The sequence below is a fragment of the Pteronotus mesoamericanus genome, unplaced genomic scaffold, assembly GCF_021234165.1.
Source record: "Pteronotus mesoamericanus isolate MK-2021 breed Mesoamerican mustached bat unplaced genomic scaffold, CSHL_Meso_final contig_65, whole genome shotgun sequence".
NCBI classification, from domain to species: Eukaryota; Metazoa; Chordata; class Mammalia; order Chiroptera; family Mormoopidae; genus Pteronotus; species Pteronotus mesoamericanus.
In genome coordinates, this window is record NW_026555228.1 from 5855396 (window position 1) to 5870085 (window position 14690).

The window sequence follows — 14690 nt, forward strand, 5'->3', positions numbered from 1 at the left end:
TATTCTTTTACTTATTTCTTTATACCAGACCTCTAAGGCGACTATTATTATTTGCATTTTCGCAATAAGGAAATTAAAGTGTAAACTGTTCTCGTACCTTGCCCAAAGTCTCACGGCCAGGAAATGAAACCGGAATCCCAACTTGCCAAATCCACAGTCCCTGCTCTTAGCCACCAAAGGGTTTCACGTGGAAAAGAACCAGTTTGGGAAAGTTTGAAGCTATGGACAAAGAAGAAAAAAAGCACAGCTTTATTTTGACTCAGTGTTATATAAATGAGCCAAACATGGCCCCTGTAACATTGTCCTCTGTGAGGGTCACTTCTTCACAATAAGCTGAGACCCATTAGCTCAAAAGCCTGCTGGCGCCAAACTCAAATTCTTACACATCCAATTATTTTAAGTATAGCCTCCCAAAATACATATGTATAGGCTCTAGACTCATGAACAGGATATACATCCCGATCATCGAAGTGGTTACATCTGAAGAGGGAAGGCAAGGAATGGCCTGGGGAAGGGACCGGAGATTTCAATTTTTGTCTTCATGGTTTTATTTAAATTAAAAAACCAGAAATGTTAACATGTTTATTTTGAGAAATAAGTATATGGCATTTTAATATTATTTTATATATCTCCACTGTATTTCAAAAATATTTTTGAAATAAATAACAGAAGACAATACTGTGCCTGAGGAACCATCCTGTCAAGCAGAGAAACTCAGATTTGAACCAAGCAGTTCATCACTTAGAGCCTATGCTGTTAACTTTTATAGTCACATCTCATGGAAGGTCTCTCACCCCTTTTTTAAGAGGTGGACTCCTCAGGTAGGTTTTTCACACAGCCTTTCTCTGCTCTCCAGTAAATAAGACCTTGATATACTGTGCCATTGGTGGTCACTGATGTGCATTAATTTACCATGAAATATCTAATTTTTGTTTTTTAAAAAGCGCCCCTGCTTAATTAATAATCTCAGTATTCCATTTCTATGTTCATTTCATAATTTATAAATACTGCTGGCAGAATGTATTTAGGTCATTACATTCCTCTTCATGACAAAAAAATAATCATGTCTAAACCAAGGAGAGTAAATTCAGGAAAGATATTCTCTCACAGTTCTGTCATTTATTAATTGATTGTCTACGTTCTATTAGAGTTTGGCCTAATGCAATCATAGTATATATACTCAAGCTCCAAGTGGAAATATAGATTATGCTGCTAACGTCCAATTCCATAAGGTTGATAAATGGATCCCATCAAATTCTAAGCTTTTCAAAGAGTCTCTATACATTTTCTGTCGTGCTGAATTTGTATGAGGGCATAATATTTAAATCTATTATAAAATCTGTTCTCTGAACAAAAAGAGAAATGAAAATCCCGGTGCCCTAGAGCTAAAGTAGTAAGTTAGAAAAAGTTACTAAAGCATTTTAGATGTTAGCCTTATAGGTCTTCACATAGAAGATGCTGAACCTTTAATTTTCAAAGAAGGCTTATGCTGCAAGGATTCTTCTGTACTACTCTAAAACTGATGGTGTCTATCAAAACATCAAACATTTACATTTTGTAAAATGCCTAAGAAGGCAACCTGGAGCTTAACTGTTATAGAAGAAGGTTCTGGAGTCCGTAAGTTCCCTCCAACACAGTTTCAAAGGATGCCACCGAGACAGCCATCACTGGAGCCCTTGGAACCTTTCTGCCCCAAGTGCATTGTAAAGCCAACAGAAATTCTTCAGAAAGAATCAGAAGAAATAATCCTCTTTCTTAGAATTCTTTACTCTCAAAGACAGTTGCCAGAAATTGCCTTCTATAGCTAATACTAATAGTTTTCATTTCATTTGGCAAGTTTTCAGCTTGATGAGTTGCAAAACATGAGAAATATATAATTTCTTGAATTTTGAGTTATGTTTTCATATATACTAATATCCTTATGCAATTCGTTATGTAACCACAGGAGGCAAGAGTTCATATTTAACCAAACCCTGTAGAGAAGCAGTCTCCAACATGTTTGGCACCACTGAACGGTTTTGTAGAAGATGCGCCCCCAGTCCCAACCAACGCAACAGGAGGTAGCGCTCTGGCGAGCTTTGCTTGAGGCCAGGTTCCTAACAGGCCGTGGACCGTGGAGGGGAGGAGTGGGGAACTCCTGCTCTAGAGGACTAGTAAGTGTTCTCAGAGAAATGCTTCCTCTTTTGATAGACCTCAGAAGGAGGAAAAATTGAAAGAATGTTTGCAAAGAAAAGTATATTTGAAGGTGTATTAAAATGGAATTTTATAGGTCAGATATAAAAGACTATTTGAGGATTTTTCTCTTCTAGATTTTGAATGAGAGTACAGTTATAAAATATTTTAGATGAAATCAAGCATTCTGGTTAATCAAAATTCTAGTTTCTAGAACTTTCACAAGACACAGATTATCTACTTTTATTTTTTAAATGTTATTTAAAAGATTTTATTTATTTATTTTTAGAGAGAGGGGAAGGGAGGGAGAGAGGAAGGGAGAGAAACATCCATGTTTGGTTGCCTCTCGCCCACTCCCTACTGGGGACCTGGCCCACAACCCAGGCATGTGCCCTGACTGGGAATCAAAGCAGCGACTTTTTGGTTCACAGACCAGCACTCAATCCACTGAGTCATGCCAGCCAGAGCAAGATTTCTACGTTTAATGAATAAGGATTCAGGAAGGTCATATTAATGTTGGTCTTAAATAGAGTCTCACAACTAATGTTATTGAGTTCTTGCTATGTGTTGATCACTTAAGACTATCATTTCTTAATTTAATATTACATATGGTTAAGTATGGTTTCACTGAAAAATATTCTTTAATTTTTCCTTGTACTTGGACTGATTGGTAGAGATGTCCAAGTGATAAAACTGTCACTAAGTAAACATTATAAGTAATGAAAAACAGAAGGCAAAGATTGACAATAGAACTGCATAAAAATTAAAATTAAAATAGCAGATCTGTTACAAACTATATGTTAGCTTAATTATTCTAACCTTTTTCAATTTTACAGGTAGCCACTGTGAACCACCAAGGAAACTGATACCATAAAGTACATACAAATAAAATGTACATGTTAATGCTTCCAGCTTCTGGTCCAGCTGGACAAGATGATTAAGATCAGCCTTCCTATTGAGATATAAAGACCTTTTACAAATGAGTAACACATAGACAATGAAAAGGGGAAACAGCAGAACCAGGGGCACAGGCACATCTCAACAGAGGAAATTTAAATGGTCAGTATCATAGGAAAAGGAGCTCAACCTCATTGGCTATTAGATAACTGCAAGTTGAAACCACAAAGAGGTGCATCAGAGTGGCAAAAATAAAACATCGGATAATACACACGTATCAGGATGGCAAAAATTTTAGATATATATGGTATCGCCAAACACAGGGTGGGGCAACAGTAGGTTTACAGTTGTGAGTATGAAAAACAGTTTATTCTTGTATTATTATTTACTAATCATTGTATTATTTCCCATACAAACAACTGTAAACCTACTGTTGCCCCACCCTATTTTAACAAGGATGTGGAGCAATAAAAATTCTCATGCACTGTTGATAGAAGTATACATTATAAAATCACTTTTGAATAATGTCTATAAATAAAGCTGAAAATGTGTACAGTCCATGACCTAGTGATTTCATGTCTGGCTGTTTAAATGCCACAGATATTCATGCTTAATGCACCAGAAAACTTACCCTAGAATGTTTCCGGCAGCATGATTAGTAGATGCTCCAGACAAGAACAACTCAATAGAAGAACTGAAAAACAAACAGAGACAGGTCCATACCAGAGAATACTATACAGCAAGAAAATAATGAGCAACTTCCATCCCTACAACAGTATGGATAAATCTTTCTTTTTTTACACAATACAGTGTACAGCACAGATAAATCTTAAGCACGGAAGGCTGAGTTAAAGAAGCCAGGCTATGTACTGTAAAATCCCATTGATTCATATTTCAAAAATAGGCCAAATTAAACCAGTATTGTGCAGTACAATAACAATAACATAACAATATATTATTATTTATAATCCACACACTAATTACATAGTACAACCCCAAAGGAAGCAAAAACATCAATACAACGAATAGGGGGCAGAAGCTGTGTTGCGTTTTGATCTGTAGGGAAGACACACTAGTGTTCTTTAATAATGTTTGAAACTAAATATGTTTTATGTACATTTTGTATGTTGATTCACAAGATGAAACATTAAAGGAGGTTCCTTCCCTGTGGTTTCAGCATGATGACTTTCTTTATGCCGTAAGTATTTAATGGGCGCCTACGTGTGCCTGGGCCTGTGCTATAGAGATAGCCTATAGGTGAGCCAGGAGAGGAGAGCGACAGTCTTCGGGAATTTCACTTCTTTTTTTTTTAGTTAGAGTTATCAGAAGAAATCTGACTGGAAAATACTCCAGTTAGAGATGAAAGGAATAGAAAGCTAGGTGACTGAATAGAGCTAAAAAAACTGTAAATTGTCCCTGAAACCTCTTATATCTGGGAAGAGCTTAATTTGCTAATGAATTTCTCTCTCAGGCTTCTTTGAAAATTGCTTGACTTCCTTCTCCACTTCTTTGTGCCCTTTCCACACTGCCCATAAGAACGTTTTTATTAATTTCCTTAAACTGCTGACCAAGCACTTATAACATTCATTATTTGGAAGAAAATAAAAGAAATCAAATTCAATCCATCTGAAAGGCCCTAACTAAGTGTTAGAGCCTATGGGGTAAACACAAAAATCAAACTTGAGAACTTCTGACCTTCCTCTCTCACTGATGTATGTTGAAAGTAATTACATGAATTTTTATTTCTGGCCTGGAAAAGAAAAAAAAAAACCACTTGGCCACAACTAAATTTCCTGCAAACAGCTTACTGTGTCATTTTTGACAGCTTCCTCTACCACTGTAGTTTATAACCTTGTATGTGACAAGAGGTTTTCAACAAAGGTTGCGACTCTTAAGTTTAGAAGTTGAATCCTGAACAAGGGAGTAGGTCTTTAGACAGAATGTACTTGTGCATCAACCAAGTACAGTGGCTAGAACCGTGTTGTAATGAATCACAATGTACTACAATTTTCTTGTGAGTGGTACAGAAGACCAAATGTGAATGCAAATCCCTGAATTAAAGCAAGCAAGCAAGCATGTGTTCTGCCATTGTAGCCAGTCAAGAGTGGGCAGTCAAGAAACTTGGAATAGATTTAATTGTCATGAAGATTACAAATAGAGCATGACTACTGAGATGAAAGAACTCTTATCTCTGTTTAAATACCTTGCTATATGCTGTTTAAATACATTTTAAAAACATTCTCTGGAAAGCATAGATAGTAACTTTGAATCTTTTCAGAAAAGCACATCTACTATCCACACTGAGTGCATGAATCAGCTATGGTTGCCAAGAGACCAGAGCTTTTAAATTAGTTCTACCTTCAAAGGGCAATGTTAGGAGGAAAAACTCATTTTCTCCTAATTGGGAAAAAGAGGTATGTATTCTAATGTTTAACAATACAGAATATCAGTATTTTTCTCGGGATTTGTTTGTATGTTGCTGGAAATCATTTAGAACCATGTGTCCACTAACTCCTGGGAAAACACTTTGTACCCAAGGAATGTTAATTAAGGAAAAACTAATTCCTGTTCATTGATTAAATATGTACAGATAGTTAAGCTTTTTCTTCTAGAAAGATGTAGAAACTCTCAACATGTTAACATTGTAGCTGCCTTAACTTTCTTAATCTAGGAACTCTCATTCACTTTCCTATCCACTTGAGCCTTCTACACTCCTGGTAATCTTTTTTAAGTAATTTTTTAATTTATTTAATATTTTAGAGAGAGGAAGAGATAAAAAAACATTGATTTGTTGTTCCATTTATTTATGCATCCATTGGCTGTTTCTTGCATGTGTTTTGACCAGGGATCAAACCCACAACCTTGGTGCATCAGGTGGATGCTCTAACCAACTGAGCTACTTGGCCAGACCCTAGTCATCTTTTAAAGTTCAACATTGCCTGAAACGTTTCCACCTCGACAGCCTTGGACTCTGAAGCACCACTCTCAGTTCACCACCTCCTAAGGTATGGGTGTCTCATTCTCTTACTCCCACGACAGGACTTGATGGAGGGTGATGTAGTCAGCACATTTTGACTCTCAGGTTTCTGCCTTTAGCATTTGGGAAGATTGTGGGGGCCACCTACTAAGATAGGAAACACTGAAGGAGTAGCAAATTTTGGAAGGTAAAATGATGAGTCGAAGTTTAGATACAAGTTGCTTGATATGCCTCAGAGACACTACCTGTCTCTAGAGTTCAGCAGAGAGGACCCATTTGAAGCCACTGACACTTTCGCAATAATGAGGCCACGGTGACTGGTGAGATCATCTAGAAAGAGAGCAAGGATCAAGGGGAGAAGAGAGCTCAGGGCCAGTCGCTCAGGAACTCTAACATTTATGAGTTGATTAAAAGGAAATGGACTTAGAATGGCCAGAAGAATATAGTGTACATACACCAAAGAAAGAGGTGTTTCAGGAAAGAGAGAGGACAGTAGTGTCAGAGGTACACGGTGAGATGTTCAGTCCGAAGTCTGAAGATGATATGCTGGATTTAAGAACATGGAGATTGCCAATGATCTTAGTAAAAGCAGTTTTGTTCATGCGGTAAGTTGTAAAATGAGAATGTGAGGTGTGAAAGGGAAGACATGAAAATGGCAAGTATTGAGCGTTCTTTTGAGAAATTTGAGCGTGAAGGGTGAGAAAAAAATAAGGCAACAATTTGAGGCAAAAATTGAATACAGTGAGATATTTTTAATTGCAAGAGGCTTAAGACACTTCGAATGGAGAGAGAGAGAGAGAGAGAGAGACCTGCGATCCAAAGCACAGGAGAAACCTGAGGTTTACCGAGGAAAAGACATTTCTTCATTGTAAATTTGGTTTAAAGACTTAATGATGATGGGCTGCCTAATACTTTCTATTTCCTCTGAAACAAAAGAAAAAGTTATCTGCTGAGTTTGTGGTAGTATTACCGAATAATGGACCCATGGCGGGGCCAGATGCTATTACCAAAACAATGCCCCTCCTTTCCCCGGGGTCCCTCGGTTGTAGGTCCTTTGCCCGCCAACCTTGAAATTATGGCTCTCAATGGCAGAGTATCATGAAAAGGAAAGGAAATATTTATTCAAAAGTTATACAGGTTTTCATTAATGGCTAAATGTCACCCTTAAATCTCAAAATCCCTTTAAAACACCCACCATTTAAAACACCCACCAACACACACAGTCCTGCCTTCTGCTCCTTTGCCCAGTTGGGCCAGTCAGGGGTACCGTCCTTCAGAAGAAAAACCCAGAAGTCCGGGGCTCGGCTAGGCAGGCCTCTCGTGGTTCCCAGCACCATCTGCTGTGTCGCCGCGATCTCCAGCTCTTAATCCAAAACCATGTGGCACCTTCTGACCGCCCACTAGCAAGAGTCCTTTTTCCCCTTTTCTTCCCGCGTGGTCTTCCCATTGTTCCCCAGAGCCTGTGTCCCTTTGTCTCTCCTGCAGGCCCTGTCTCTACTCTCTCAGTTACATTCTGTGTTAAAGTTTTTCAAACCTTCCCGGTTAGCCTTGTTGAGATGCAAAATAACCTTCTTTGCATATGAGGTCTGAAGCTCTCCTGTTATTGACATGCAAAATGGCTCTCAATGGCCCTGCTCCACTTCAGGTAGGAAGCTGGCCTGTTCCTGATACACAAAGTAACTCTCCGTGGCCCTGCTCCAGGTCTCCCATCCCCCATGGCGGCCTGCCTTGTGGGATGAGAATATCTTTTACATTTTCTTGGACACCCCACGTTCTGGACCCTGCTACAAATACCCTTTGGCTATGTCCTGTTACAGTAGAGATGGAGAGCTTTAGGTGTGGCTTGAGCAGGGCTCTAGCTCCATTTCTTTGCCATTCCCTCAGCCTTTTCCTTCTTCAGAGGCCAGCATTCTTCCCAAATAGGCTTTTCTCATGGTGGCAGAACGTTGGCAGAAGTTCCAGGCCTCACATCAGCATGCCACAGAGTCAGTAAGGAGAAAGGGTTGGTGTTTCAGAGTTCCCCCAAAAGTCCAGAGATTGACTCAGATTAGGCAGACATAGGCGACACACCAAGAGAGATGGAATGTTCTGACTGCCTTATCCTAATTCATGTTTGACTCATGAGAAACCCATGGATCTCCAATGAAAACAGAGGGTTCCTTGAAAAGTGAAGCATAAAAATAGATGATGAGAAGAAAAATAATATGTCTGTTACAAAGAATAATGAGGGCATCCTAGAAACTTCTGTGGAGAGACGGCGGTGGGGGGTGCGGGGAGAGAGACAGAGAGACAGGAGAGGGGAGGAGAGACAAGGAGAGGAGAAGAGTTTCTTGTAGGCAGTATATAATTAATTGGGTCTTGATTGTTTATTTAATCTGATCATTTGTCTTCTAACTGGAATGTTTAGATTGTTTACAATTTAATGTATTTTTATATTTGAAGTTAAATCTATGATTTTTCTATTTTTAAATATTTGTTTCATTTGTTTTCTATTGTCATTTCCCCCCTTTTCAAGAGTATAATAGTGTCATCTTACATAAAGTTTAAAATATTAACTACTACCTCTTATTCCTAATGGAACAAGAATAGAGATATAAATACATTATTTGAAATTACAAAAGGAACCAAGAAGAAAAATTACAAAATAACATAGCTATCAAATACTGGATATACAGTATAGGAAACAGGTAGAAGACAGTGTATGAAATAATCTCCTATTACATAAAAGGTGTCAATAAGTATTGTCTTAATTTGTTAAGCCAAGAATATTATTTAGAGTTATAGAAATCATCACTACAAGAACTAAAAATACAAACAAAGAGTCCCATCAGGGATTATTACTGGATGGTAGTATGTGGGGTGAAGCAAGAAAACATTCTTTTTTTCATAAGCTCGTCTTTTTCCTATGCAGATCCTTCAGGGGTGTCCAATCCGTAGCCCGCAGGCCACACACAACCCAGGATGGCTATGAATGCAGCCCAACACAAAATCGTAAATTTACTTAAACCATTATGAGATATTATTGTGATTACATGTCACAGTGTATTTAATGTGTGCCCAAGACAACTCTTCTTTTCCCAGTATGGCGCAGAGATGCCAAAAGGTTCGGTACCTCTGTGGTTCAATCATTTTTTAAATGAAAACTAGACATTGTAGGGAGCAGGAAAGTTAACTAAAAAATATTAGTGAAACTTCCAACCAATATTGAGGGCCTTTCTACATTATTGTCGTCTTAGAAAAAAATGGGAGGGGACTCACCATGGGTAGTAGAGGTAGAAAGTATGTCCTCATGGCCTGAGTGTTCTCTTGAAACAACTTTCCTATATTGGGTTGACAAAAGGGGCGCCATCTAACAGAAAGAACCTCAGAATTATCCATGGAACCCAGAATCATCCCCACCAATATTTAAGCCAGAGCAGACAACAGTCACCAAGTCATTTTAAACCATAGCAATGACAAGAAAGTGTTTGTTTCCCACAGCCAGGCTCCTGGAACCCCTGGCCAGCTAGCTGCACAGGTTTACACTAAGTGATTCATTAAGCCCTGGCTGGGTAGCTCAGTTGGTTCGAACCCCGGTCAGGGCACATATAAGAAGCAATCAAGGAATGCATAGCTAAGTGGAACAACAAATAGATATTTCTGTCTCTCTACCTTCCATCCACTTTCTCTCTTAAATCAACTATATATATATATATATATAGTCCAGAAAAAGTCCAGCCATTGTTAATATAACGAGAACAGTTTACACAACATCAATATAACCTGGCAGCTAAGGAGAGTGGACTGGAATGCACATGCATGAACAATGGTGACTTCATTATACTAGTCAGTGAGAGTGGCAGATGCAGTTGAGTGAGCATATATACTGTGTGGCTGTTGCATTCAAAATGACTGAGCTAGTAGAGCGATGAATCTACATCCAATTTTGCCTTACATATAAACATTCCTCCACAGAAACCATTCGGATGATTCAGAAGGCTGCAGTTATGGGCAACTGGTGACTGGCAGCTTCATCACGACAATGCACCCGCTCATGCATCACATCTCATACAGAGATTTTTGGTGAAACATCAAATCACCTAGATGATCAGTCCCCCTACAACCCAGATTTGGCGCCCTGAGAGTTCTGGCTTTTCCCGAAACTAAAATCACCTCTGAAAGGGAAGGGATTTCAGACTGTCTATGAGATTCTGGAAAATATGACGGAGCAGCTGATGGCCATTGGGAGAACTGCGTGAGGTCCCAAGGTGCCTACTTTGCACAGGACCGAGGTGTCATTGTTCTACATACAATGTTTCTTGCATGTTCTTCAATAAATAGCTATATTTTTCATATTACATGGCTAGATACTTTCTGGACAGACCTCATATATTCTTTATCAGGAATTGGTAAAGCCTTTTTAAAAAAACAAATGATTTATTAACCGTGTAGTAATAAATTGAACTCTTTGGATTCACTTATCATTTTATGCTGGGGAAGAGTTCCTGTATTTTTTTTATCCTTAACTGTAATTCCATGCCCTTCTCATAAACACTGTGATTTATATTGCTCCTTAAGATTTATTTGCTATGTTTGATTTCCCCCCCTTACTCTCACATCTCAACTCCTCCAAATTATTCCCATTTTCCCATTAATGAGCAGTTTTGCTGTTTTAGATTATAAGGATTCTTATAATCTAAACCATTCTTATATACCTAGTCAAAGTATAGTCCTGATAAAGGTAAAATACACATACAAAAGTAACTAGATTAGTGTTCATACAAACCTAAATCTTCAACGCAAAAGGAGAAACCATTCTATTGCCAGTCTTTGCTTTGTAGATCTCAGTAGGGTTTCACTTTCCTCTTCACTCCTCTCTTTCACTTCATGAGTACCTGAGTAGCACATGTAACCATGGTTACTGGAATAAAATTCCTTCATGTGTGAAGGCAGAGGCTGAATATGGTTGAAGTGTTACTCATGCTTCTACATCTTAAGATTGTTTAGCAAATTGGACTTGTCGCCACTGTTCTGCTTCAAATGGCTTTCGTCATTATTTGAAAGGCATGTACTTCTTCATCTGAAGTACCTGCTGGTTTAATACTTGTTACACTTCCTTTATATCATATTTAGAGGAAATTCTCCTCCTATCCCATTGCCTGATGTTTTCCCCTCCACAGAATTCATTTCCAAGTAAATAGCCTAAGAAGTGGTTTTATGAGCATTAAACAAGTAATTTTTGGGTACATTAATTTGAAAGCATTAGATGACAGCAAGTGTGAAGAAAAAACAATTCTCAAGGTTGATATATTCTACTTGAGGGAAAAGAAAGCTTTTATCCATAGATTCTCAAAAAGCAGGTAGATGGACATTTGTTTAACAAAAACATAAACAAAAATATAATGATTATTAAGTACCAGATAGTGTATTATGCAAGGGACATAAATTTTCTCATTTCTAATACTCATATCAACCTTGCAAAACATATTGTATCATTCCCCATTAAACATCCCAATTAATGAGTCCCACGAATTGAAGTCTAAGACGATTCCTGATATATCGCTTACTGCCCTGCTTTTTAAAAATAATTACTAAATACCAATTTTTATGCTAGGCACTTTTAAGGCACTGTGATTTTTCTCTTTAAAAAATTTATCCTTGAGGGATTATATCTATTACTATCTCATTATGTTATGGTAGACATTGCCTCTCAAGATTTTTTTTTTTTTAACTGTCTGCTTCTTAAATGTGGATAACATAATAATAAATGGCTACTACTGGTCTTGGTCTTGTTTCATCTTCTATTACCATAAAAACTTTCAAATGGGTTTTGTTGCCATTTTGATGAAAGTGGCATATGTAAGAGGAATTGATAATATGTAGTACTTACCAAAACAATGATTATTGTTGCCCTAGTACAATGCTTTCTTTTTAAGGACTTAAAGTATCATGAAATGATGGTATCTCAGCCTACAACTAGCTGAGTAAACTTGAGTCTAACCTCACTTTCTTCACTTACAAAAGACAGGAAATAATACCAACCTTGCTGGGTTTTGTGAGACCCTGGGAAGAAGGGTTAAGGGCACTTTAGAAATGCAAATGCCTGTGACAAATTTTGCGTTATTACAGTTGCTGCTAAATTGAGAAATGCTTTTCCTTGGTTTTACTATTTTCAAACCATAGTACAATTGAAACATGAATGCAACTTGTGATTCTCTCAATTAAAGAGCTTTTAACCACTTTTCATGAAAACCCAAGAAACCCTGAGATATTGACAAGTTTTTAAAGAAAATATGACCACCTTAGTACTCACCATTCTTCAGATTCAATCTGTATACTACACCAGGAAAGAGAGTCTCAAGGTTTGAAAAAAAATTATAAAAACATCTCCAGAGCCTGTAAATCTTCAAAGTCATTATTTTCTTATATTTTACAACACGGTGTTTTGAAGAGGACAACTGGTGACCATCAACACTATTGTCCAGCTACAGAGAACATATACTAAAAGTACAAAGTCAGTGCAAAGTTAAACCTCAGGAATTAAAAAAAGGTCAAGAACTGTCAAGATAATATCCACAAAGTCTAAGACATTTTAAATTGTCATCAGCTCTGAGACAATCGACAGAATCCTGTCAGGAAACTAAAACAATGACAGTTTTTTTCTCTATTCGGTTTACAATCTGGGACCACAAATATATGTAGCTGACACAGCATGGTGGTTTTTGAGTTGTTCAGGAAGAGTGAAAGTCAAAGAATTCCTTTCTTCCACAATTATTTAGTTATTTCATCATTTATATTAGTGTGGATGCATACCTATTTATTTTATACTTCGTGTTATAAAATAACACAATATTACCTTTATTTTGTTGGTCAAATTGTTTCTGCTTTGGCCATTGAGAGCAAGTTCAGATTGGCTCCTGAAATCCAAGAATTGCAGTGTGCTTTAGGAAAGGAAAAACGAGGGTGGGTAGCGGCGCCTGGAAATGGGGCCAAAGCACTGGACTGGGAATAAGCAGACTTCAATTCTAGTCTCAGTTTTGAACCACTTGGTTTTGTGACTTTGAGCCAATCACTTACCTCTGTGGTCCCAGAGACAAGGCACTGTAGATTAGTGGCGATTGGCAGGACTTGGAGCCAACCACCTCTACTCAGTCAGGCCCCTCCATTGACTTCCTGCGTTAACTTGAGCAAGTCAATTAACATCTCTGTGCCTCATTATCTTCCCCTGGAAAATGGGGGTGAAAATAGTAACTACCCCAGGGTTTCTTGATTACAACTTGGTTATTCAGTTGCAATTTACAGATGTTGTAAGGATTAAATGAGTTACACAATATTATATCTAATCTGTTTAGGACTTTGCCCAATACATTGTGAGCACTGAATGACATAGTAAACTGAGGCCAGTAAAATCTGCCTTGCTTTACTTCTTGTGGTTCTGTGCAGTATGGGAAAGGGTAATATACTCCATCAAATTGTTGTTTTTGTTGTAATGAAGAATAATAAACAGTAATACAGTGTTCTATAGCCACAGTTTAGAGGTCAGATTCTCTCCTCCCCCTCCTTTTTTTTTTTTTTTACTTTTCTAAAACTTTTTTTGGATTTCACCAGTTTTCCCACTCATGTTCTTCGTGTACTCCAGGATCCCATTCAGTATACCACACAGCCTTTAGTTGTCATGTCTCCCTAGGCTCTCTGGTCTGTGGCAGTCTCTCAGATGATTTTTGATCTTAACAGTTTTGTAGACTACAGGTCAGATATTGTGTAGAGTGTTCCTCATTTGGGGTTCGTCTGTTGTTTTCTTATGATTTGAACTGATGATAATAGATTCTGAAGGAAAGACCCACAGAGGCGAAGTGCCCGTCTCATCTCATCACATCAGGGGATACTTTATGTTCACATGACTTATTTCATGTGATATTAACCTTGATGATTTGGATAAGGTGCTGTCTGCCAGGTTTCTTCACCATAAAGTTACTTCTCCCTTCTCAGTCTCTATTCATTAGAAAGAATCCCTAAACCTAGTCCCCATGGGGGTCCAGGTAGAGAATTAAATTTTATCTCCTGGAGGGGATGCATAGCTAAATGCATTATTTGGAACTCTTCTGTGAGGAAGGTATATTCTTTCTCCTCCTCCTATTTATTTATTCATTCACTCATTCATTCAATTATTAGTATAGATGCATGACTATTTTATACTCTGGGTTATATTTGAATACTACTTTATTTACTCTGTCCCTCAAATCGTCAAAGCTTTGACCATTGGGAACTTGTACAGTTGGCTCGTGTGTCCTTGTGTCTTTTGAGTACTTCCTTGCTTTCTTGCACTACAAAATGCTCCAGGCCTTGTCTTGTGTTACCTTGTCTTCCCTGTTCTAGCTCTAGAATCAGCAGTTTCTCTAAGGAGGTCTCATGACTTTTAGTAGAAAAGGTAGAACCCTGACTCTTAACATGATGGGCATGATGAGAACAATGTGGGGCCTGAAGTCCAGATCCAAGCCCTGACTCCCAGCACATAGCAGCGGTGTAGTGAGGGGCAAGTCCTCTCATTGTGAAATAAAGAGGGCACTTCATAGCACTTAGCACCATGCCAGGCACATGGGATACAACCAATAAATATTGCTTATTGTATTAGTTTCATATTGCTGCTATAACAAATTGCCACAAA